Raw genomic sequence first — 25,983 nt, 5'->3', positions numbered from 1 at the left:
CTCTGCTTTTCCTGGAAATCCAATTAAGAAGCAGTATCACTAAAAATATTTAGAACCCAATTTCAGAGCTTTCGTGGTAGAAGTTTCTATTGTTTAACTTTTAAGTCTTCAGTTCATGCTTGGGCTTTGAGGTATACATTTTAGCTCATAATCTTAGGGACCATTTGAAGGCTTATAGAAATATGTGTGTGTGTGTGCGCGCGCGTGTGTGTGTAGTAGAGGGGAAGTTACAGGAACATTAGATCATTAATTTTATTCTCTTCTTATCTCTATCAATAGGAGAAAATATTCTTGTCTCAGTTTATCTCCATCAATCACAATAACATTTATAATAGCTTTTCCACAAAAAAGTGAGAGGATTTGTGTTTGTAAACTGAGCTCAAAAAATATCACTAAGGAAAAAATAAAGCTTTCATTCAGAACAGTAACCTTCAGCATAAAACATTATCACAATCTTGAAGTAAACACTAGGTTGAGGAAATACGTGTACAGCAGAGTTTTTGTTTACTTTTCCTACCTCAGGATTCCTGGATTTTCAATTCTTGTTGCTCTTTATGTACTTTTTTAATGGTTATTTTATTTCACTCACATCATCCCTTTAAAACTTTTTTTGTACGTATTTATAACGTGCACACCAATGTAGTAATACCTGTGTGTAACTTACCAATAAATAAACAAACCTATGCTGGGGGCACATGCTCAAATGGACTTTTTAATTGCATTCTTAATTCTGGACACAGAGTAAAAGGCATTTACATCATTTAGAAAACCATGAGTTCTGCCTGAGGGAAATAATTAACTATAATATTACTGTAGTTACATATTCTATATTAATTTGAAGGTAATTTCATCTAGTATGTGTTTGCTAAATAGCAAAGTTATCCCATAACAAAAGGTTTAGATTGAGTTTAAAATTGTAAAATTACACTGTAGAAATTGACTGGGATCTCAGTACAAACTTCCAGTCTCTCTCTCTCTCTCTCTCTCTCTCTCTCTCTCACACACACACACACACACACACACACACACGATTGCACAGACAGACTGGGGAAGAACAGAGGCCAGGCATGAGAGGGTTAAGACAGTCTCATGGGTGCCAGGATGGATGTGGATAGGTACAGAATGTTCTAGAAGCACAGAGGACATCTATGCAGCATTAAGGGGTGAAAGAGACCTGCCAGAGGAATCAACATAGAAAGAGAACCCACTTCTCAAAAGCACTGATGAAGTTTCTGGTCTTTTCATTTTGTGGCAGAAGCAGAGACAATATGCATTAGGTGAAAACATTCAGTCCATGTCACATTTCCAGATGGAAAAAAAAAATCTGTAGAGTTTAAAAGACAAAACAAAACTGGAGTTTAATTTATGAAACTCAGTCAAATATTTAATGCTTGAGAGTCACCAGGAAATAGTTACCTAATATTTATATGTGTACTGCATCTTTCTTTGTGGACACGTTTTAAAAACCAAAATGTAACTGGTGGGTTAATGTAGTAATTTACAGAAATTGCTTTTCCCAATGTTTATATGGAGCATGCCATTCTCAATAGGGCACAGGGACCTATTTCTTTTTTACTTATTTTTATCTATATAAAATTTTAAGATGCTTTTTGAGAAACTTTTGACTCTGAAGCTTATTTTTTTTAGTGATAAGAAAATTGAGTAAAATCCAAATTTGTTTTTAAAAGATTAAAAAATAATTTCCTTCTTTTCAGAAAACAGATGTGTTTTCTCAAAGAAATCTATGAGAGACAGAAAGGCAGGGATGGAAATCCTGGAAGGAAGCATGTAATGAGCTTCCCTCCTTCCCTGTCATGTCTGCGTGAAGCTCAGTGATGAGCATGAGAAGCCAGGTGCCTGTAGTCAGTCTTGTGAAGATGGAAGAGGGGGGGGACCTGCTGCAGAAGTGTGCGGCGGCATTATTTAAGCACCGTGTGTCATGTTTGATGTTTGGGAGAAGTTAGATTGAACAGATGTTCTCCTCTGGATAAAGCGCTTATCAAAGAGACCAGTAAAGGTTACTGCAATTAGCTCTATAAGCCATTAATGATACTATCAGTTTGATGATTACTAATAAGCAGCAGAAAAGGATTTTTTTTTTCTGCTTCTGTTTATGCATGCTTTCTTCCTTTTTATTCCTGGAATGACTAGCTAATATAAAAGTTCTTAAAGGGTTCTCTTTTTGCTTTAGAAAATTCAGGGTATAGTTGAGTTGCAGATAATTGGTGGGTTTCTGTAACGTCAGAGAAGTGGTGTGCAAACCTATGACCACTGAAGGTTAAATAAAAACTTAGCTTATTACTCAATTCCAGAAGGGAAGGTGGAGGTAATCCGTATTTCACTTGCAAATGAATTCCATAAGCATCTCTGTGGCATTTTCAGTCATTTTTGGACAATTAACATGGTGCTGTGCGTTCTCATTCCAGAAGTAATATAGGCTGAGAGAAGTAAATCCCATGACGGAGGGGAAAAACACCATATCCAGAAATATTTATAACTTAACTATGATATAAACATGGATTCCTTGATAACCATTTTGGAGCCAAAGTAGTGGAAACGAGGGGAAGTGAGCATGTCTTAGTGGGAAATAAGGCCTCACAGCTCTTCAGTGTTGTAATCGTGTTTCCAGGACCTGTTCTCCTTTGCTAAGCAGGTCAGTTGTCCTCTCTGAACTTCCTTGTTCTCATCTGCAAAATGGAATAAATAACTACCATGCAGAGTGGTTTTAAGAAATACATCACATAACAAATGCTTACTGGCCTTATTGTATTTCCCCAGGTTTTACTATTAATTATTTATTTAGCAAATATATACACTGGAGTTATATTTCAGGTTAACAGCTATCCTTTTATAAGACTGATACTACTTTACCTAATTTGAAGGATTTGTTTGTTTTTTCTGGTGTTGATAATCAAACCGTAGCATCAGTGAGTGCTGATCACTTAATCTTACTTACAACTCTACAGTGGGGGAAAATATTACTAATTACAGGATAAAATAAAAATTCAGTTTAACTCTAAAAATTAAATTCAGTTAAAATTTTCAAAATATTACTACTTTTTCAGAAAGCAGATATCCAGGTTTTTTTTGATCAATAAGATGCTAAGGATGACATACAGCTTCAAGGCGGTCCCCACATGCATTGCCATATAGATCTGTTTCTTCTGTCTGGCAAAAAGAAAAAAATTCTGCTAAAGGATGTAGTTGTCCTTGTTCTTGTGAGTTTTAATTTGAGTTTATATCTGAAGTCTAAGAATGTCTTGTTGCAAGTGGAATCATAAATTAATTATCAGTATACAATATTAATTAGCTCACGCTTCATTCCACCCAGCTGACTTTAATAAAAGTAAAAGAATTGGAGCAGAAGTGCTTACTGGTTTTAAAAAATGTGATTTTTAACTAAGGCATATAAAGAGAGATGAGGGTGGGGGCATTTACCATGAACAGGCTTTTGTGAAAGTCTTGTGGTTTATGATACTTAAGGACAGCTTATATACAATAGAAACATGGTAAGTGGAAACGTCTTTTGTTCCACAGATGGGATTTTAAGTTATTGTAATTATAATGCGTGTATAAGTGGATGAGATTATATTACAGGCAAGTTCACTTTGGAGGTAACAGTGAATTGCTTACTAAAAGTATCGCTTAGTAAGAGGGAAACATATGTGGTAATAGGCAGCTGCCAGTTAATCTCAACAAGTGGAAGTTGGGTGGGGAAATTAAGATCTGAAGAAACTGTGAAAATGTTTTATATTATTAAGAGAGGAGGGCACCAGTTACAGAGCTATGACTGAAAAGGAAGGGAATGGCCACTTATTGCTGCCTGACGTGAGGATGTTGGAGTGGAGTGGGGGTGGGGGGAGGTTTAAGAAGAATATTAAAAGAAATGAGGAAAAATTTTCCAAGTGGGTGAAAGACACACTTTGTCTTCAGAGTGGGTGGAGAGAGCAGGGCTAGGAGAGACTCGGAAGTACCTGAAGGCAGGGAATCAGAGATGCAAACAGTCTCAGCGGAGGAGAGAGACACGGTCGGCTCACGTGGATGTGGGAGGAGACGGAACTGCTCGCCTGCAGCTCCTGTGAGTCTGGTCTCATCCACGGGAGTTTTCCTCGTGGGAACATGGTGGCAATTCTGGCTACTGTGCTCTCGTGTTTGGCTGTTGCAGCTACTCCACGAAGGGAGGCTTATTCGGGGGGCCCAGGAAGACTTCCTGCGGATCTGGTGGTACAGACTCTTAAACACCTACCTTACTCTCTTACGTGATGAATATCTTTGTTTACAACACCTTCCTTTCACTGAGGTTAACAGTGTTCTGTTATTGGCAATTAAAAACAATGCTGCAAGGTGGTGTCCTTATTTGACAGCAGAGAGGCCTGAAGCTCGGAGAAGGGTATTTCTCAGTGTCCACATCTAGCAAGTGACAGGGACGGGGTTTAAATGGGTGTGCTTGACTCCAGAGCCACTGCTCTTGCCACTACACTCTTCTGCCTCTTCTGTGTTTTTTGTCCAAAGCAAATGGACAATTCAGAAGTGTTTTTAATGGTAGGAGCAAAAGATCCACCAGGAAGTCAAAGGCGATAAGCCTGGGAGCAGGTCATGAAGGGCTTTTTATGCCACGGTTAGAGGTTTTGCAGGTGATGAAGCCGTGCTGACAATGATACATTTGTGCTTCAGTGAGATGGCTCTGGCCGGCCGCAGGGTGAGAGAGTAGGTTGTAACGGAAGGAGAGAGTGGAAGTAGAGAGGCCAGTTATGAGGTTGTCATAGTCACTGGAGAAGAGATGGGGAGATGGACACAGGGATCAGGTGCAAGCAGAGAAGGAGGGGCAGGCTCGGGAGATGCTTAGGAGTTAGGCTTGACCAGATGTGGTGGCTGGCAGATGTGGCTGGAGGGAGAGGAGACTCTCAGGAAGAGGGGGGAGAGAAACGAGGTGCAGGTTGTAAAGGGAGAGTGGGGAGGAGGTCATGGGCTCCAGGCTTACATCTGAGTAGAGGTGTGTGTGGTGGGGGCGGGGGTGGGGAAGGGGTGGTCCGGGGCAGGCTTGCCTAGAAGCCAGGGAGCAAAGATTCTGTCTGTCTCTAAGATTTACTTTGCTTACCTTTGTTTTAAACTTATTACAAGGGTCTCTCTTTCCTTTCCTAAGTGAGTAATGAGTTTTTGCTTTCCTCTATAATACCAGTACTCATGCAACCAGAACTCTGTGCTCCTTAGAGAGATTTCTTCTGTAAACTGATGACATGTCATCTTATAATGTTATCATTATGCTTTGTTCTGAATTTACTTGCCCTAATAAACCACATAAGCGTTTATTCCACTATTTACCACACAAAATGCCAAATTACATATTCTGTTAGATGAAATATTAAAATTGAGCGAACCCAGTAAAGTGCAGAATATGGCGACCTAATTTGAAAAGATGCTGCATTCCAGCACGGTATACTAGTGGGTATCTCATACTCTGTTTATCTTTGGATATTGAATTGTTTTGACAGCTGTATGCACAAGTGAGTCCTGCAGGGTTTCTGTTTAAATTAAAGCTTCCAGACATTGTCTCGCTTGGATTAGAACAACAGGTTCACTTCAGAATTAAGCTCCTCTGCCCAGGCACGTCGGTCTGCAGGTCTGGCCACCTCAGATGTCTTTCTAGAATAAAAGCAGATCTTGTATAAGGCTGCTGTGTGGAATCCAAATGCTTCATTTACTTTAAACAAGCATGCTTTTTTAAATTGCCTTGAAATCCTTTATCTCCCCTCCCTTATACTGTAGCAGTCATGATAGAAGGGAACATGTGATGTTTCCAGAGGCGCTGAGGGCCCCGCCCAGAGCCAGGCAGCAGAGATCTTAACTGGACTTGCAGCTGTGCAGGCTGGGTGGGTGCCCACAGGAAGGGCATTCAGGGCTGGGTAGGGAGAAGGATAGGAATCAGAAGACTTTTGGAGAGGACAGATAAAGAGATTAGCCTGACCCTGATTTGTTTGGGAACTGAAAATAAGATCCTTGAACTAGTATTTATTTAGCCTTGAGGGATAGAGAAGGAGAAATCACACCAAATGCCCTTTCCTACTCATAACCTACCGAAAGCACACAGAGCACAGAGGATGTAATTGTCAGGGACAAGGAAACTTCTAGTCTAGAGCTCTGGCCTTTCCAAGTATGGTCAGTTGAGTATTCCTGCCTGTGTGTGGGGGGACCGTGGAGGGAATGAAATGTTATGAGTCAGGCAGGGATAAGACCTTTGGAAGGGTGACACCAGCCTTCTTCAGTCCTTGCCCACCAGTGGCACTCCAGTTCAGAATTCTTTAGACACCATGTGGTCAGCAAAGCTAAGCCAAATGTAGCCCAGAGAACACCACATTCAGACCTTTAAGAGAAATGTAAGCAAAACATCTACTCGGTTTATAATTTGTAAGAAGGGGAGAGGAGACTAGAGAAGAAAGAGCTCAGATTTGTTTAGAGTCCTTAACTCGATACCCTGTCCGTTTTGTCCAGATGCTTGAAATGTGGCTCCTACAGGAGTCCTTCACATCTACCTGCTCCCAGGCCTCCATTAAAGGAATGACAGCTCCTCCGTGTTTGCCCTGCAGAGACACCTGGCTCAGAGTCTCCTTCCAGCTGCAACCTGTGCGTGTTTCTGAGGAGCTGTCTAAACGTTACCCCGTGCCCTCTGGGAGGCTCCTCCAGGCGTAGGACATGGAAGGTCTAAGATTCTTAGGCACCTACGGTGTTACATTTAACAGACCTTTCCTTCAGTCTGTTCCGTCCCTTCCTGCAATCAGGTTCAAGCTCATCCATCAGTTTCTGACGCTGCAGGTAGAACAAAGACCATTTGAACACCTTGGTGCTGGGGAACTGGATTGCCACCTCACCAGCCTTATTATCCTGAAGATACAAGACTAATTATAGCAGATGGAAGCTTGAATAATCATGTCTTAAAGTAAACTGGGTTAATAAGAATGGGGAATTACTCTCGCCGATGCTGTCTGCTCTCGTTGCAGAAAGAGTTCCCTGGGCCTGAAGGTTTCCAGGCCTTCAGAGGCCCGCCTCGCTGGAAACACATCAAGGGCGCATCCCGTAGCTGCCACCAAGTTGAATGCAGCTCCTCGGTGATAATTGTTTTGGCCCCTCTCTTAATGATTTGGACAGTACTGATAACCTAGAACCCAGAAAAAACAAGGGACAGAGAAAGGTGTGCCGGAAACCCAAATGGACAGTTTCCCTCAAACACAGACTACAGACTTATTTACCTCTTTTTTCCCTTCTGTTTTCTCTTCTTCTTCTATCCTTTTAGTCTACAGGTAAAAATGAAAAAAAAAAAAAAACCCACATGTAAATCATGTATTGCTGTCTCTTAGCTTACATCTATGAATATAGCTTGACTGCATTCCATTTGAAAGTGCCACGTGTGTGCAGATGAAGAAAGGAGTGGATTTTGCCCAAAGGGGAGTCGATGATTATTCCACTCTGCCCAGGAGAGACTGGGGATTTTCTTGTTTTACTAAGAGTTTTTTCAAACACATGATGCTTTGTTTCCAGTAAACCTCTTCCCCATTCTTGCCTAAGAACCACATAGCTATAACTTGAAATTCCACATTGACTCAAGCATTCATAGTTTGCAATGCTAATAACCAATAAATGTGGAAATCCAAACTCCAACTCCAGTACATACTGTGACTTAGGAAACTTCAGGTTGATAATCTCTTCCCCATCCTCCAGTCTCCCTAACACCACTGTCTAGTCTACCAGTGTAGACATGACTGTGTGCCTTCCAGATGCCCAAGCATGCCTGTGAAGTTGCTGCTCACTCCTTCTCTGGTGAGTAATTTGCCAGATGACTTTCCTTTCCCACAAGCTTGGGACCAGGGAGCCAACTTCCAGTTTGGCCTGTAAAATGCACTGGTGCAAGAACTCTGCCCAATATGACTAATTGAACCAAATGAATTCTCTCTTTTGGAGAGTTTAAACTAGAGTCAAAGAATTTCAGCCTGCACCTGGAGGAGCTGAGGAAGTAAACGCTGGGCCAGGGCCTTCCTTCAGCTGCGGAGTGGAGAATATCTGCTTCCTGGCTGGAGACCACAGGTTGTGGTGTTGTGTTGCTGTGTACTGTGGTGTTGCTGGCCTGGGGCCGGTCCTCTGAGGTCCCTGCTCTTCCTTAGTGCCCGTCCAGTTGACCCTGTTCATGCTTGGATATATCTTCTGTGTTTCCTATAAAGTTGAAAAATCTGACTAGCAGACTGTTGTGCAGATTTGGATTTGAGTGTTAGTTTTAACTAAGTTACAAGGAGCAGAAATAAAATTTTATTGCCTTGGAGGGTGGTGGTTCACAGAGGGGCCCACAGGGAAGTGAGGAAGAGCAGGAAGGCAGCCCTCACTCCCCATCCAGCCAGGACACATGTGCGGCTGGAACATCGTTCCTCACTATGTGGGATCATCTGTAAGTTTAGAGGCTCCTTTCACCAGCTTGTGACTCAGGTCATCACTGTCTCTACTTCTGAGACTGGACATCTGCCTGCCTTTATTTCACCCTCTTCCTTCTCTTTTTTTCATGGTCCTTCTCTATTGCTCTCTCTCTCTCTCCATTTCTTGGTTTCTGTTCTACTTTGCCTGTCAGTGTGTTTAAGTATTTAGCATTCAGACCATCCGAGGGAGGCCCAGACTGGTGTGGTAACTCCCCGACGCGGCTGCCCCTGATGGGTGGGGTCCTCATCCCCCAGACTGTCTTTGGCTCAGGTGACACTTAGTCTAAAAAGTGTGATAAGGAGAGTGGGGTCCTCTCTACAAAGAATGACAATGTCTTCAGCAGGAACACGCTGCATTGCTTTCCTAAGGAGGGTGGGAGCCTGCATGTGTGAAGGATGACAGTGGTCAGGCTGTGGCCCCCCAAATGTAAGGGTCTGTGTATATCTGTGTAACACAGATTCGTAACACTATGTGCCACTCTAGTTTCTTCCTTTCTTCCTTGTGAGTAGATTGCACTAGCCATTCCAAATTCTTTTATGGCTAAATTCATCATATTTTAAGATGATCAGAGTGATCAGCAAAAACAAAATTCCTTTGTTAACACAGGGCTGGTGTCTCTTTTTTTAATAGGCAAATCCTTATAGTCACTGCCTCATTTGACAAGACCTTCCATGTGCCTCCAACTGTGCTGAGCATTAAGAAGAGAAAAATGAGACAGAATCTAGTCCGCCAAGTAATAGAATGTTGCAATGTGTGCTGAGTATTAAAATGGAGATTTGAGCAAGATTCTCTAGTTGCTTAAGGTGGGGCTGTGGTGGCAGTGAAGCGTCCCAGGGAGGACAATGTTTAATTAGAGCTTTGAAGACTAAGTATTCTAGACACACGGGGACACCGAGACTCACAAATTTCTAGGCACACAAGGAGCAGTGAGGACTCCTACCTTGGGGTCAATGGCCCGGAAGTGACCTCTGAGTCCATGTGCACCCAGAATTATGTGCAGCGTTTTGTTTATGTGTGTATATGTTATATATCTATATGTGGAGTATGTGTGTGTATCAACAGATCTAAAAGTTATATCAGATTTTCAACTCTGTTACTGACATGTTTTTCAAAACCATTCTGTGAATATTGAGTACTCCATTTCTTGCATTTTACCTCCTTCTTAAGAAACAGGTCAATCTGTGGTGCTGCTGGGCCACAGAACTTATATAAATTCTTGGCACATACAACTGCTTATTAGGGAATAAAATAAGTCCCTCTGTGCAGTGTGTGGAACATGTGTATTAAACCATGCCAAGGCTTTTTGTAGGCACTGAATTCACAGAGAAATGAATAAAACCAGACAGAAGGTGACAAGTGGATCTTCTTACCCCATAAACCCCACTCCAGCTCTTCAGCATTTACGGAACTGGCCTGGGTGGCTTTTTTGAACTGTCTGTCTCATCACTTTGTTCATCCACAGAAGTTTGCAACTGCAAGTAGGTAGTAATTTTGTTTCAATGGCCTTTCTCCTTCGTCACCAGAACAAGGGACATGTAACAGAGGTGCTGCTACTCTGTAAGCACTTCCTTTAAAGGAACTTCTGCCTGGGCAGTCACTCTTCTGTTTCCCCCAGTCTTTTTTATGTTTTTCCAAATGCCGATGACAGTTCCTCATTTACTGAAGTAAAACTATTATACATTTTAGCTCCTATAGTTTTCAGATTTAAAAAAAATCAACCAATGGCCGATATTAGAAAACAACGTAGTTGGGATTCTAGTCAGTGTTTAAGGGAAGGTAGTGATGTCAAATATGAAAGGTCAAAAAAGTGCTATTTATTAACACAAGAAGAAAATGCAGCTCTAAGAACCATAGTTTGTTTACTTAACAAACACAAAAAATACGTGCTACTTATTGGCCAATAAGTTGTAAACTTTTTAAGTGGCTAAATTTATCTGTGGTTGACCAGACAAGTGTTTCTCGGAGGAAGATTAATCTTGGAATGACATTCAATTGTAAATGAAACTGCAGTGCGAGTACCTGTTGTATCACTACTTACACGTGGTCTGACCATTTGAACCATTATTTTTCACACTATACAGTTATTTCAAAAATTTGTATACTGTTCTTTCGGAATGTACTGTTAAAGTTATTTAAGTCTCATTAGCTGTCGCTTGGTAAGCATACTTCCTCCTGATGACGTTGGTCCCTCAGAGATCTATGACTTATGCCTGGGGTTAGGTAAGGAAATTGACCCGGAAAGCAAATACTTCTGGTAAAGGTGCGATGAAGCCTGTGGCCTGCCACGTTGGCACGCAAGGGTTGTTGAGGCCATCAGGCCATCCGCCACCGCAGCCTGCCTCCCCCACTGCGCACCCGGAGGGGCCTCAGGATGAAGAAAAGCAGGGTGCTGGTCCTAGATGGTGAGGGTGCAGAGCAACAGAATGATTGCAGTGAGCTCAGGATCTTGCGTCTCCCCACGCACAGAAAAGCTCTAAATTCATTAACTTGAGATGTCTGTGGTTTTTTTTTTAATTAACCAGTCATCTTTAGTAATCATTTGATAGTCCAACTCCTGGTTTTTATTCCAAAACGCCTATATATCCTGACTCCTCCCTTACCTCTTCGGAGCAGTCCCTCACAGCTATCTGAGAGCGTCTTCCAGGCCGAAGTCCTCAGAAATTCTGCCAAATAAAACAATTCTCAACTTTGAGGTTGTGCATTTTTTTTCAGTTGACGAAGGTATATGATTTATGTCCAGAAAGTTGCCTACTCTTCAAGTAGTTAGGAGCCAAATAAACAAAATTAATGTATCTAGGGGAACCTTTAGTTTAACATAATTTTTTTTTCAGCTCAGATTTCTTGCTTCTTTCTAAAATGATTCTTTAAAACAATGTGATCAAGAAAAATCAGGGTCTTTAGTGTCAGCCAGACCAGATTTCAAATGTTCCTTCCTAAACCTCTTTGAATGTGCTTTGTACCTTTATACGACAGGGACAATGACAGCTACTGTGTTACAGGGCTGGGAGGCTTGTGTGTAACACATGTGAGTAAACTCAGCGCACTGAGCAGAACACAGTGGGCACTCAGTAAACGTGAGTGTCCCCGAGTCTACAGGGACAAATTTCTGGGATGTTCACTGATGTCTCTGGCCTAGAGGCTTGCATGCAAATAGGCAATTAAGAAATAATGAACTGCTTGCTGACTCGTGGCCTCTTGGCACTGGCTGCAGCCAAATCTTTAGCCAGAGGTTTTCACTGGCCACAGAAAGATATGAAATCTGTCACCCCAGTATTCTCTCATTGCCAGGCTAGGTCAATACACCGAAGGACAAAACAGTAGAAAACAAATTAAGGAAGTTAGCATGTCCTTCAGGAAGGCAGGAAAAAGAATGGAGTATGTTCCAGTGTTTTCCCAGGCTTCCCGGGGTGGCAGGGGGAGGGGAGGGGCTGGAAGAGGGTATCTGACCTTGGTGCGCGCTAAGAGCTTTATCGACACTGTGATAAGGCCCCTGTCGAGAAGGTGCTGGAGCAAAATAATCCACCGGCATCAGTCATGCCTTTCTCATGTCTCCACATCAGCAAGCTCACTTACTTAAAAACAGGGAGTTTCAGGAGCCCGTGAGCTGCCATGTTTGATGAAGGGGGAGGAATTGGCCTTAAGAAGGGAAGGGGAAGGAATTTTAATGACACACTGAAGCTCCATTACCCCACCTGTTGGCAGTACAGAACTGGAACTGGAGATGCCGGGCAGAGCAAAAATACAGGGGAGGCCATTCAGGCAGCGTGCAAAGTGGCACCAAGGGATGGGCACTATGGGGGGTAACAGCCAAGTCTTCCTGGGTGCTCGCTGTGTGCCAGCTAACACTTTATTGTGCTGTTTTATTTGGACCTCATAGCAATTTCTGAGGTTAGAAATCGTCTTCTCATTTTTATAAATAAGAAAAACTGAGAAAACCAGAAAAGGTAAACTTGCCTTGATGGTCATGCTGTTAGTAAAGGGGAAAGCCAGGATTCAAGTCTCGCCATTCTGATCCCAGAATTCAGCGACAGTAACTCTTTTAGGAAGAGCCCTGTATGTGTTGGCAGTCAGGACACACACAAATGCATGAGGTGGGCTGTGAGTCTTTGAGTCACCCAGGGACATGCATGGTTAACAGCACCTGGTCACTGAACTGCTTTCTAAAGAGGACGGTTCCCATTGCCTGCAGGGTGTTGGTTTGTTGAATGAGAATTTGGGTTTGGGCCCAGAGCGGAACTGCTTGAAATCTCTAGCGCTTAGTGGTGTCCCGTCTTCTCTGAACTGTCTCCAGGAAGTGCTCTGCCTCTCATAGGAGCAAATGTTGAACAAATGGGTTGAAAGCATATCAAATTATCATCCTGCCCTAAGCATGACATTACTCACCTTCCCTGGGTGGCCATCTGTGTTGGTCTAGTGTTGAACTGGGTCAGGACATCTGAGAACTAGTCATGGCTCTTGCGCCAAGGCTCTCGCCATCTGGAGGAGAAGCCCGTGTACAGAAAGTGCCCACTCGGCTCCGAAGTTCAGAGAGGCTGTGTTCCCTGCTCAGAGCCACTAGCTCAGTGGTACTCGTGAGCCACGCTGGTGGTTTTTGATATCATTCGCTGCACTGCTCTCCTAGAGACAAGAAGTCCTGTGGGATTCTTTGTGAACTGCTGATATGCCAAGGAGCTCTGACTAGCATGCCAAGCATGTACCTATTCTGGTGATGCTAATAACTCAATTAGTTGCTATACTTATGTTCACTTACACTGCTGTTGATAGTTGGGCAGAGAAATGTTGTATAGAAATAAGTGAAAATGACTTTCACTCTGGCTTTGGCACCAGCATTCCCTGTTACAGGCTTATTTCTTCAAGAAATCCAGATAAATTCACCTGCTGCCCCTCCCTCCCCAGATACTGTAACCATTATGTTTCCTTAATGAGATCAACAGCACCTTTCAGCACCTCCTGTTCTGTAGTGAAATGCAGTTTAGGGAACTGAAATTGTCTACTAGACCTCAAGACAATAAAGTAATAAAACAAAGATGGACATCTAAAAAATGTCTCTAGTCTCCCAACCCCATGTCCTCACCATTTGTCTTTAGTTATATTTATGTTAAAATACCACGCCATTTTTTCCATCTCACTATATTAAAATAAAAAACAAACCACTAACGGCCTGAATTTGAAGAAGTCAGCGAGAGCCTTGTCTAGGAGAGGCAACATCCATATAGCATGCCAGGTAGACGTCCCTTGTCACCGAAGATCGTCACTGATGGCAGGGAAAACTAAGCCTGAGAACGAGAGATTCAATCAAGAGCTGAAGAGCATGTCGGAAAGGAAGGAAATAAAGACAGAATGCTCCAATTCCAGTGAAATTTGCTGTTCATCTTTTTATATGGAGAGAAAAGCTTTCTGAATAGAAATATATATATATTTCAAGAGTTAGAACCCCAAAAGAGTATGTGGGATATCATTTGATGATAAAGAAGGGCCATGGCTGTGTTTATTCTTTACGAAGGTCAAGTTCAAGTGTTAAGAAGCTTTCACTTTAAAGTCCCCACAACGATTGACCTAAATAACAAGGACATTTATTTTCTCACACAACAACGAGGAGTTCTGAGCTAGGTCACCTCCAAGGTCAGTTAACTCAGTGTCTCAAGTTCTGCCGTCCTCTGAGCTTTCTTTGCAAAATATAGACAGCTTTCTAGGAGAGGAGATTGGTTTTCAGTTACTATGGAAGGGAGGGGAGTTTGCCTAAATATCGCTGACTTTGCTGTTGTAGATTTCTGAGTGTTGATGTTTTGATGCCCTTCAGTGAATTCCGCCCTGGGTCGGGGGTGGGGAGAGACCTGAAATACATTTAAGTTATGTACCCAGTAGACTCTCAGTTTTAATTTGAAACAAATATATTTACTATTTTTTCTCTTTGAATAAATGAGACCCTTAACTTAATTGACTTTACAGATGCTGAACTATATAAATGATTAATGTTTTTTTGTGGAATATGCACAATTTTATCGCCCACACCAATTGGCTAAAGAGTCAAATATTTTAAGGAAGTAACGGGTAGTATTATAAGAGTCACATTTGACGTGTCAGCGTAAAATTGTGGCACCGACAGCTTTTAATCATCCAGAAAAATCTGCTCAAGCAGAACAATGTTTCACAGAACCAGAATTTCCTATACTAGGGGCAGCACCCAGAGCTTTTCTTTTTCTGTCTTTCCACTGTGTTCTCTTGACCACAGAGATAATTAAATGGGATTTGCCAATTAAATATAAATATATTAACACAAGAACTTAACCCAGAGTTGTTCTGTTTTGTTCTGTTTTTTGTATATGCATTAAAGTTAGGTTTTGAAGCTAAACTGAAATATAAAATGTGACTATTGTAGGTTGATTTAACCTATTCTGTTACCTTTGTGACCAGAACGTGTACCCCAACGAAAGTTTAAGCGTCTGTGGAAAACAAAGAAATAGAACAAACCCTGCAGATACGGACGGGGTGGGTGCGAATCGGCGTCCGTTATTGCTGCCCACACAGCGCCAACCCAGCTGCTGGAGAAGAGACTCATGTTGGTGTGTTCTCCCGGGCTGGAAGTGCTTGTGCTGGCTGCTGGTAGAATTGGGCTAGTGTTATAAGTAGCCTGAATGAGGAGCGGGACTGGTTTTCAGTATCGTTGAGAGAAATCACTTGGTAGCTGGCATAACAAACTGTTTTCAGTTGGAGAAAATGTTTGACTAATGTTGAAAAGTGCGAGTGGATGACTAGCTAGCAGCTGCCGGTTCTCGGGGTTAGGAAAAAATGCTTTCACCCGTCTTTTGACTTTCTGTTTTTAGATATTACATAATTTCAATGAGAAGTCACCTTGCATTTGTATAAGCTCTCCTGCCATTGCTCCACCAGTTATGAGTAGAAAATGTGAGATTATAGAATACAGTATTGTTATGTCTGTCCTGTATGTCACAATGATTCTGTCTGGGTTATTCTTTTTTTCTGTGCTGTTTTTGTTTGTGTGTTTGTCTGTGATTCTTTAAAATGTCTACCATGACCATTTTCTAATAAGAAAAAGATCTATACATTTTTAAAGAGTAATGGTCTTTATCATGTCTTACATAAAACTAAGTCCAGATGTATTTGAGACCAAACAAACCAACTCAATACCTCCAATGTTGTGTAATAAAGGAAGAAAACAAGAAGGATATTTTCATAAACCCAGAGGAAGAGTGAGGAGAAAGATTTTCAGCAATCATGAATTTGAGGATGAAACACAAATACAATAAACATGTAAAATAATTCTTGACTTCAGGGTAATTTTTAGTTTACAAAATTAAATCTTTTTTTTTTCTATCGGATTGGCATTACAAAATTGACTGCATTTAGGAGAAAGCCACACATATAATGTTGGAAGGAATGTAAATTGCAGTTAAAGCCTTTTTGGGAATGCACTTGGAGAGTACTCATGAAAATTTCATGTGCACACATCTTTGGACAGCAATTTTACTTCCAGGTGCCTCTCCCACGGACATACTTGTGTAAATGTGCTGCTTTGCAAGTTGAAGGATTTGCCCATCATCCAGTTACTCAGCGGATGCTTAATTGAGAATCCACTATGTGGCAGGCACTTTCCTCATAAAGGGTATATCGGAGCTCGCCAGAGGAAGGTCTTATTTACAGCAAGGGGAGACAGTAAGCACATGTGAACAAATATGTGAACTAGATCATTGCACAGAGTGATAAGCACTGGGAAGGAAATAAACCAAGAAGATGTAATAGCAACTGACTAAGGATTATTTAGATTACTTAGATCCAGAGTTCTAGAAAGATCTCACCGAGGATGTAGCCTGCCGAGAAGGGAGAAGGAAGGAGGCAAACCACACAGGGTCTTGGGACAGGGCACTCCACAGAGAGGCACCGAACGGCACAGACCAACAGAAGGAAGGCCCGTAGGACAGAGTTGATGTAAGAGGTTCCAGAGGAAAGCAGACTCCAAATTTCACAGAACCTGTAGGCTGCAGTAAAGAGTCTGAAGCTTAAGTGTATCATTTTATTTTCGAAACATTGAAAAATTAGGGGGGAAATCATTTGTCAATAGGGGAATGGTTAAATTATTTTTTAAAAGTCACTGTAAAATATTATCTAGGTGTTTGATAAATGGAGCTCTGTGTTCATTGACATCAAGCAATGTAATTCATATGTCATTAAATGAAAAAACGTATTGTGAAACACTGACTATAATGCGTCATTATAAATATGTCAAAATACCCACAGAGAAAGATCTGGAAGCTCCACTGGAATTCTATGTTAGTAGTTGGTGAAGGTAATGGGGAACTGAGTGTTGGTGAAAGGGGACTCTGATTTTTACTTTATACACTTAAGTTTTACTTGCTTTTGTTGAATGAACATGCATTTACTCTATTATTGATCAAAATAAATAAAAATAAGAACCACCATGGCTATAAAAAGGAAAATATTTAGAAAACTGGGAGATTGGGACAGTTTTCAGCCAAAGAAAGTCCTGTTCCACATATTGACAAAGAAAACGGATTTATGTTCTCAAAGTGTGCCTTAGGGCTTATAGATTTTGGCCTTGCATGGCTACCTTATGGAGTAAAAGTATTAGATTGCATTCTGCAAACTGAGAACCAGCTATCTTATTCCTGTTTGCTTGTTTTTATGACAAACGGCTTCATGTCTGAACTCCAGCTCGTTTTTGGAATTTAAACCTTTCCTCCAGCTTTCTGACCCCCTTTGCATCCCTCAGCCATGGCAGTCACAGAGCCATTTTTTGGTACAAATTTCAGAACACATCAGAGAGGGCCTGATTCCTTGCATGTTAAGGTAATCCTTTAAAGGGTGCTCTCTAACCAATGTGAGCTTTCAAGATAAGGTCCTGAGAGTGGGGCTTTCTTCATTTGAAAGAGTATTTTGAGGGCCTTCTTTGATGTTTGAAACCCCTTTTCTTCTGGCCTCCTGCTTGCCAGAGTAGATGCCTTTTTAATATTGGGAACATTTTATTCTTGCGTTAATTATAGTCGCAAGGAAGAAAGATTTGGAATTTCTTTTGTTTGAACATTATATTGTGGAATTTGAAAAGCCAGGTTTCTGTGTTATGAAACTGATGGCAACTCTAGAAACTCGATTTAAAAAAGAGTCCAACTAAAGGCCAGGAGATAAAGGTAGCAGTGGAAATTGTTCTGACACTGTTGTACAGAGCAGTGCTCCAGCAACGTGCTCATCGTGATTGTTCTTGGGGACACATGACATCAGTTGTTTACAGTCTTAATCACACCTGTGAATGCCTGCATGTGTATAGTATTGTCAGGCTGGAACTTGTTTTCACTCTACTTACAAACTGACAAGTTAGCCTATTGCTGCATCAGACTGCTGGCAGAAGACATGGGATCCTTGGGCCAAAGGCACAGCCTACAGAAAAATCAGCATGAGCAACCGCTGGTCCGAGTCAGGGCTTCATACCCCCAGGTCCCGTGGCAGTGAGGTGATGCACTCAGGTGGATGCTGCACATGGAGTGGATTTGCACCACAGCTGAGGGTACTGAGCTGGGGGGGGGGGTCCAGTACCTGCAGAACAAGCAGTAAGCAAGCCTGCTTTTGGTCCAGGGGGGACATTGCCTTGTCTCTTAAGATGGCCATTTGCATTAGGAACCCTGAGAAATAGCTTGGGTAGAAAGTGAAGAAGGCTCTGCAGTCTAGGCACCCCCAGCCAGAGGCCAAGAGTACGCTTTACCAATAGGAATATAATTTCATATCAAGATATCTAATAGTATATAATTATGTTAATATATGCGTGCATATTTGCATATGCATTTTAAATAGTCTTTTAGAAAAACATGGAAGAACAATGAACAATGATGTTGCCTTTGCCTATTTCCAAAAACAAAAAAAGCACAGAATGTAGCATAAAAATGAAAGAAGCTGCGACCCCATTGTTATTTGTTTTGTGCCGTCAAGTTTGAATGACTAAGTGTAGAAGAATAAACAGAATTTCCAAATAGGTTTATTCATTAGCTACTAAGTGGAGGTACATTAAAATACAAACTGCCTTGAAGATATATGGGCCTATATAGGGAAAAAAGTGAAATGAAAAATGTAAAAAGAGGGTCAGTGGTAACTCAGAATTTCAGCTTCAATGTAGAAACCAGATTGAATTAAAACAGCATAAAAGGACTTTCATGAGGGGGCTTTGTCACACCGCGCTTTGAATTGTCTCTGCAGGGCACTGATAGGGGTGTGTGTGGGGGAGGGGGCAGGGGATCAGAGCGATGGGTTTCCACTGTGGGGTCCTGGTTGACTAGAGTCCTCCAAGTCAGTGGAAACCGTTTTTGTAGAAAAATCATTTTAATTTTGAGTAAAGATAATTTTTATAGAATAGTATTTCCACAGGATTAGAGGTAGCTTGCCCATGGGCCTGACCACCCTGAGTACTTGTCTGAAAATGAAAATACTGCTTTCTACTATTTTTTTTCCAATTCTTAAAATATATTCCAAATTAGTCTAATTCACCTGACAGAATTTTCTTCTATTCTAAAAGGAAGAAAGAAAAAAAGGAGAAAAAAGTTTATGTTTGAATAAAACTGATTTTTATTTTTATTCAATTTCAACTTGAATAGGATGATATTGCAATTATTTTAAATGACACTCTTTTCTGGTGTTGAACTCCTCCCTTCTCCCGAAATCTCAATGCTTTACTGTTATTTTCTTAAAGATAGGTAACTAAGCATTATAGTATTTTGAGTTATAGAAATGCGGTTTACATGTTTCATATGGTAAATTCTAAAATTTATAACATGCAACATTTAAAGCATACATCTTATGTTTTAGGGGATAAAAAGAAAGAAAACATTACTGTGATGATTTGATTTTTCATGTATCAAACTTATACCTGTTGAGTCAACTTATAAATTGACAAACAGAAGAAACAGCATGTTCTTTGAAGCTTCATAATTTATCTGCTGAACTGTAGTTTTATAAATGAATATCCTTTTGATGCTTCCCTTTGAAACACTGCAAGATTTATTTGGCAAAATGTTTTTGGATCTTTTACTTTTAAACACTTATCACATACAGTATAGAATCTGAGTGATTCATCTCTGAAAACTTGTGAGTTGCACAGTTCTTTTTCATAATTCATATAAATGCTTTCCATGTTATCAGGGAAGAATTGTACTCGCCAGCTCTCATCGTTTGGCCCTTATTTGTTACTAGGTCTTCAGCTATTTCCCCTAAAATGTTATATTTAATGGCCCCAGGGTTCAATTTTGATACCAGGTTACAGTTGCTCACAGAGATTGGAAGTACATGAGCAAATAGGACTCTTGACGTATTAATACTATAAACCTCCCCCTGATTTTCTTTAGTGAAGAGACTTAAACCTAATTTGAGCAGAATATCAAATCCATGCACATCATACTTGCTCACTGCTGCAAAATCAATGTGACTTTGGACAAATAAGGAATAGGCAATTAGAATGACAGGCAAGAAAATTCCTGTCTATCTGCCTGTCTGTGTTAGTCTTCTTGGGCTGCTGTCACAAAATACCATAGCTGGGTTGCTTACACAAAGACATTTACTTCTCACAATAGTGGAAGTTGAAAGTCCAAGGTCAAGGTGCCTGTTGGACTCAGTTCTTAGTGAGGGGCGTCTTCCTGACTTGAAGACAGCCACCTTCTCACTGTGCCCTCACTGGGCAAAGAGAGACCAATCTCTCTCTCTTTCTTTTCTTATAAACCATTAATTTTGTCATAAGGACTGTACCCTCATGACTTTAACTCTGATCACTCTAAGGCCTACCACACTGGGGGGTGGGGCTTCCACCTACAAATTTTGGAAGAACATTGTTTAGTCCTTAACTCTGTCTCGTTCTCTTTCTCGTATCCCTAATTGGTTGTTCTAAATACAAAGACAACTTAACGAAGTAAAAAATGTAACCACATCAACTTGACTGATGTTTACAAGTTACGCTTTCCCCACTAGTGAAGGGCTTTTCTTCCCAGCTAATAAGATCGATTGTCTTGTTTCACAGCCAGCATCAAAGGCACTGGATGAAATGCCAAAGTTTCTGATGAACATAGTTCACTTAAGATGAAAGACACTTCTAGAATGCTAGGACTTTGATTTTGTTTTCCATTCTAATTTTCACTAAATCTCAAAGCTGTCAAAACCTAATTTGGAAACCCATCATTTATCTGTGCTGTCTTTCAAAGGCCAGTTCCTTTTCCTTTTCTGTTTTTTCACCAATATGCCCTCCCACCCAGCAAAAACAGAGTTACAGTTCCACTAATCTTGGTAACTTTAGGCAGAGGTCCAGCGTTAAGCATCAGCTCGCGGTGCGCTCAGGAAGTGTGAACGTAAAGATGAGAGTAGGAAGGGCTTCGGGAGACCCTCATCATGGCCGGTGTTTTCCTTTGGCTTCTTGGCCTCTGTGAAAGACTTCTGCTTTACATGGTGTTATGGTATTGGATTTCCTTTAAAGAAAAATAACTTCTTTTAAATGCTATTCTTAGGAGTCAAAGAAGAAAGGGTATCTACCTGGATCTAAGGAGCAGGATGCTTTGTAGGAAAGTACAGAACACAACTACATGAAGGTTAAAATTATTCTGTGAGAAAATCCTGTCTCCTTCAAATGTCACTAATTTGTTTACCACTTATTTCAAAAGAAACTGAATAACTGCAAATATTAGGGAATGTATATGTAAATGAAGCATTTTCCAAGTAAATAATCCACAAGAATATTAGGAATTGTTTAAGAATACCTTATTGGAAAGCTAAAAAATAAGCATGATGGATCAGAATAATGAAAAAGTAAATTGACCATAATTTGCACTTTTGGAAATACCGCACTTCTTAGTTTTGTTTTATTTTTAAAGTAATGGAGCAAAGACAAAGAGGTACTGCCTATCTTATGCCAGATATCATGTAAATGCATTATATTTAGCCATATTTTAATAAGTAAAAACATAATTATGTAGTGAAAATAGAGAAAATTATTGTCTTGTGTGACAAAGGACTAGAAATCAGTTTAGCAAATATTTTGAAGAATAATATTTTCTGATGTATTTTTGAAGTAGTTGTAAAGATCCTTAAATCACTGTTTCCCAAAGCATGTTCTGTGGTCTGTTTGTTCTGTAGGATATTGATGAGTTCTGTGAAAAGAGGATGTCATAGTGAAGTAAGTTTAGCAAACTCTTAATTAAACAGAGCTCGCCGTAGTTTGTAGGAAGTTTCCAGTGCTACCAGTAGGCTGATGTCTGTTGTCCACATAACAGTCAGTGTTTCTTGAACATCTGTGGCACTGTTTTCCCTTAGGGCACATCAGGAGTCGTGTTGACACGTTTTGGGAAATGCTGGTCCAGTATTTAGGCAGGGAGTGAAATCATTTATAACCATTGTTTTTAAATTTAAAAAAGTAGACTTAGTTATAGAAAAGAAAAAGCAGAGATAAGGAACTCAAGGTTTTATTCTTTTGTGAGGAAATGCTGAAGAGATTTCACTAGCAAACTAACTCTTAGAAAAAGATTCCTGGATTAGAAGTCAAATGACTGTATTCTGTTCTGGTCCCATCACTAAGATTCTGGACAAAGTGATTATATGTCTGCTGGCTTTCATTTCTAGCTCAGTAAAGTTAACTGACTCTCAAAAATCCCACCTAATCCTGATTTATGTAAAAATGTCTGAGAGGTCATAAAGCTAGAACAAATCATATAGTTGTACCAAATACTCTGAACGTCTTTGACAAGCTAAATCTAGGTAATCTACGCAGTCAGTCAATATTAGCTTCTATCTGCCTGGTGGTGATATTCCTTAATGAAGCTTCCAAGGGACTGTGTATGTTTGTCTGGGGTGCATGGGGTGGGGAGTGGGGAGACAAGCTTTAGACAAAAAGTACACAAATACATGAACAAGGTGATTTCCAAGAGTCATCAATGCTTGGATTAAAAATAACCAAAATGACAAGATAGGGAGAAATGGGGATAGGGGATACTTTAGATTGTTAAACCCTAGATTTAGAGCTAAAAAGCACCCAGTTAAGAGTTTCAATGATCTTTAGTATATACTGGAACTATTCCAAAATAACTGTTTTTATCATGAATAGGAATTGCCTTAAAGGTACTGCCTCTCCCCCACCACCAAAAATAAAGTCCTTTCATGAACAGAGAAATGTAAATTTTTAGCACTGAAAAGTTCATAGCCAGAAATATTTTTTAAACAGTTTAACTTTTATTTTTCAAAAGGAAGGAGACACAAAAACTTTAAATCTGCTAATCTAAGCCTTTCATAGAATGAAATACTAAGCTGATTGATCAGATAGTGAAAATATTTTGAGAGCCTACAGAAATAGGAAGAATAATGCTGGATAACTTTGAGTATGACAAGTGAAAAATAAACATTTTGGGAAAATATTGCAAACTGTTGGATTGGTGATATGGTCATGTTGGTCTAACACTACCACTTAGTAAGTCTTTTGAAAACATTTTCATTGGACATTAGGGTATGAAAAATGTCTTATGCAACATGAAACTAAAAATAATAAAAATAAAATAGAGCTTTGTGAATTATGGAGCAAGTTTAATTTTGCTCATACTTAGGAAAAAAAGAAAACCACTTGCATTTCAAATTAAACATGCTGTGTTCAGTGACCATCCATTTATTTTATCTACTTAAATTTTAAATTATGCTGTTATGTTGTCAGTTAAATTTGGAAAAAAGTATATACTTTCAAGACCTGAAATCAAACCTAGAAAATGAGGAGGCTAGCTTTTAATTGCTAGAATTATAATACCCCCTGTGTCCTTTCTTGATGCTTCTATTACTAAGCAAGTACTAATTTTAGAAGAGTAATGGGAAAGAAACAATTAGACATTCATGAGATGAAAATGATTTTTGCAGTATATGACTGTTGTGTTTTAACCTACTTTCACTATCATCTATTTATCTATGTTCTTCATTTTGACAGTGTTATTTTTCCATCTGTGTCTGGAAATCTGTCTCCTCCCAAAGTTAAGAGTTTTTCGTGGGTCAAGATACTACCAGGATCTGTACTCACACTGACCTGACCAGGCTTTTTACTATATAGATTATTTTTCCTGAAATAGTAATTTAGATTAAGAGACACTGAACTCATTAGCTCTTCAGCAGTCACCAAAAGATACATGGATCGAGAAAGCTTGAAGAACAGTCCTCTGTAGTAGGTACAAGTAAGAGTGGTCCACCTTCTTTGCTGTGGCTTTCGGTAATCTGCCTTTTCTGCTTCAAATGCTACCTAAAGCTTGCTGATAAAGAGTAGCTCTGGTTCTCAGTGCCACCTGCCATCTTGACCTGGGTCCAGGGGTTTTCCAGACACCCCTATCCACACAGATTCGTCGGGAGTTGTGCTTTGGGAAGATCTTATGATGCTGCTTTTGCGAAGTCCGAGTCTTAACCACTTTGGAATCACACAGTTGTGATGACGGGGCTGCCATCTGCTTTCATGTGTGTCTGGCTCAGCTGGCTGTGCTGTGGCAAGCAGCACTCCAGTGTCAGCAGGAGGGGTCGCAAAACATTTTAGGGATCTAGCTTTGTCATTTAGTGCTAAGAGTAGCTCAGAAGTGGTAGGAAGACTGCCTTAATTTTCTCATTTGTTTTTATCCCATGGGAAAAACAATCTAGTGAATTTAGTAATCACAGAAGCTTTCCCTAGACCTGAAAAATCATACTGAAGATGCTTTTGCTAATTATCCCTCAATGTCAAATCATCTGTATGATTCTAGTGACGCTCTGATGTCGTTTGAATGTTCCTGCTGCATTTTTAGGAACTATATTTGAAATAAAACCCTGTGTCGGCCATGGACAGTACTGCCTCAGGATTTATGTCGTGGAAAGACATGATATTACATAGTCAATGAGACAGCCCATTTCAGACTAGCTTCTGGTAGTGGTGTTATGGCCAGTGAAACATTCCAGCAACTTGTGTTTGCTTTAGGCATGTTATGTTGCAAGAACAGAAGTGAGATGTAAGCAGTCTCCCTCCACAGGGACCACAGAGGCAAGGGCAAATATAGTTTGTTTAATAAAAATTAACTTTGAGCACAACTTGTAAGAATGTAGAAACCATGAACAATTCGTTAAAAATACATATGTGCCCACAAAATTTACGTTATAAATATGACATTACATTATTTTTTAAATAAAGTATTGCCCTTGGTTCTTTGATTAGTTTAGAAAATCATTTGACTTACCTCTAATGGATTTCACTGTCTGGCAATAATCATGATCACAAGAGGATAAAGGAGGAGAAAATAAAAATCCCACAGAAATGTCATTTTTAATAGCTCTACTTTGATATAATTTATATGAAGTAAACTGTCATCACTTTCAAGACAATGAACATATCCATCACCCCAAAAAGTTACCTCAGCCCCCTCATAATCCCCCCTCCTTAGCTCTCCCACGACCCCACTCCCCAGTTAGGCCCGAACAATGATTTGCTTTCTGGTACTACAGATTATGTTGCATTTTCTATGATGTTGTATGTGTGGAACCATACAGTATATACATGTTGACTGGATTCTTTTATAAAGTCTAATGAGTTTAAGACTCATCAGTGTTACAGGGTGTTTTGCTAGTTTATTCCTTCTTGTTATTGGCTAGTATTCCAGTGCATGGCTATACCACAGTTTGTTTATCCATTCTCCTGTTGATGGATATTTGGGTTACTTACAGGTTTTGACTAGTGCACATAAAACTACAAAGGACGTCTGTATACAAGCCTTTGTGTAGCCATATGTTTTCCTTTCTCTTGTGTTGAGGTGTGAAATGGCCTGATCATATGGTTAGGTGTATGCTTAAACTTTTAAGAAGCTTCCAAACAATTCTCCAAGGTGGTTTACCATTTCACATTTGCACCAGTGATATAGAGGAATTCCAGTTGTTTTACAATATTGCCAACACTTGATTTGGTCAATCTTTTTAATTTTAGCCACTCTAATAAGTGTGTAGTAATATCTTATTGAGATTTTAATTTGTATTTTCCTAATAGATAATGATCTTGAGCATATTCCCAGGTACTTATCTAAGAAAATCTATATATTCCCTTTGATACAATGTCTGTTCAAATCTTTTGCCCACATTTTATTGGATTGTTTTCTTACTATTGTGTTTTGACTCTGCTTTATATGTTCTGGACTTAAACCCTTTATCAGATACATAATTTGCAGATGTTTGCTCCAAATTTGTGACTTGTTGTTATATTAATGGTTAGTTAACAATTAAAAATGTCTTTCATAAGAAGATATTGCAAAATTTGATAAAATAGTTAATTTGCAGATTTGTTCCTTTATGATCATGCTTTTGGGATAATAACTAGAGAATATTTTCCTAACCAAGGATCATAAAGATGTTTGTTTTCTTCCAGAAATTATATATTTTAAAATTTTATATTTAGGACTAGATCAATTGTGTGTTAATGTTTGTAAATTGTGTGAAGTAAGAATCAAAGTTCTTGTTTTTTGCATATGGGTTTCCAATTGCTTATAGCATGGTATC

At 40.0% G+C, this 25,983-nt stretch overlaps 1 protein-coding gene and 1 long non-coding RNA gene across 8 annotated transcripts in view; both read left to right on the top strand.

The window, feature by feature from the left end:
• Positions 1–25,983, top strand: part of PRKN (parkin RBR E3 ubiquitin protein ligase) — a 1,163,789-nt gene that overhangs the window by 271,175 nt on the left and 866,631 nt on the right. The gene's annotated exons all lie outside the window — the stretch shown is intronic.
• On the top strand, positions 10–25,260 carry LOC116665469. The gene is made up of 3 exons (XR_004322106.1): positions 10–212; positions 12,549–12,555; positions 25,248–25,260. It is a non-coding gene; the product is annotated as an uncharacterized LOC116665469 (long non-coding RNA).

This window comes from Camelus ferus, chromosome 8 (assembly GCF_009834535.1).
Source record: "Camelus ferus isolate YT-003-E chromosome 8, BCGSAC_Cfer_1.0, whole genome shotgun sequence".
NCBI lineage: Eukaryota > Metazoa > Chordata > Mammalia > Artiodactyla > Camelidae > Camelus > Camelus ferus.
This window is presented reverse-complemented; position numbering and strand designations above follow the sequence as displayed.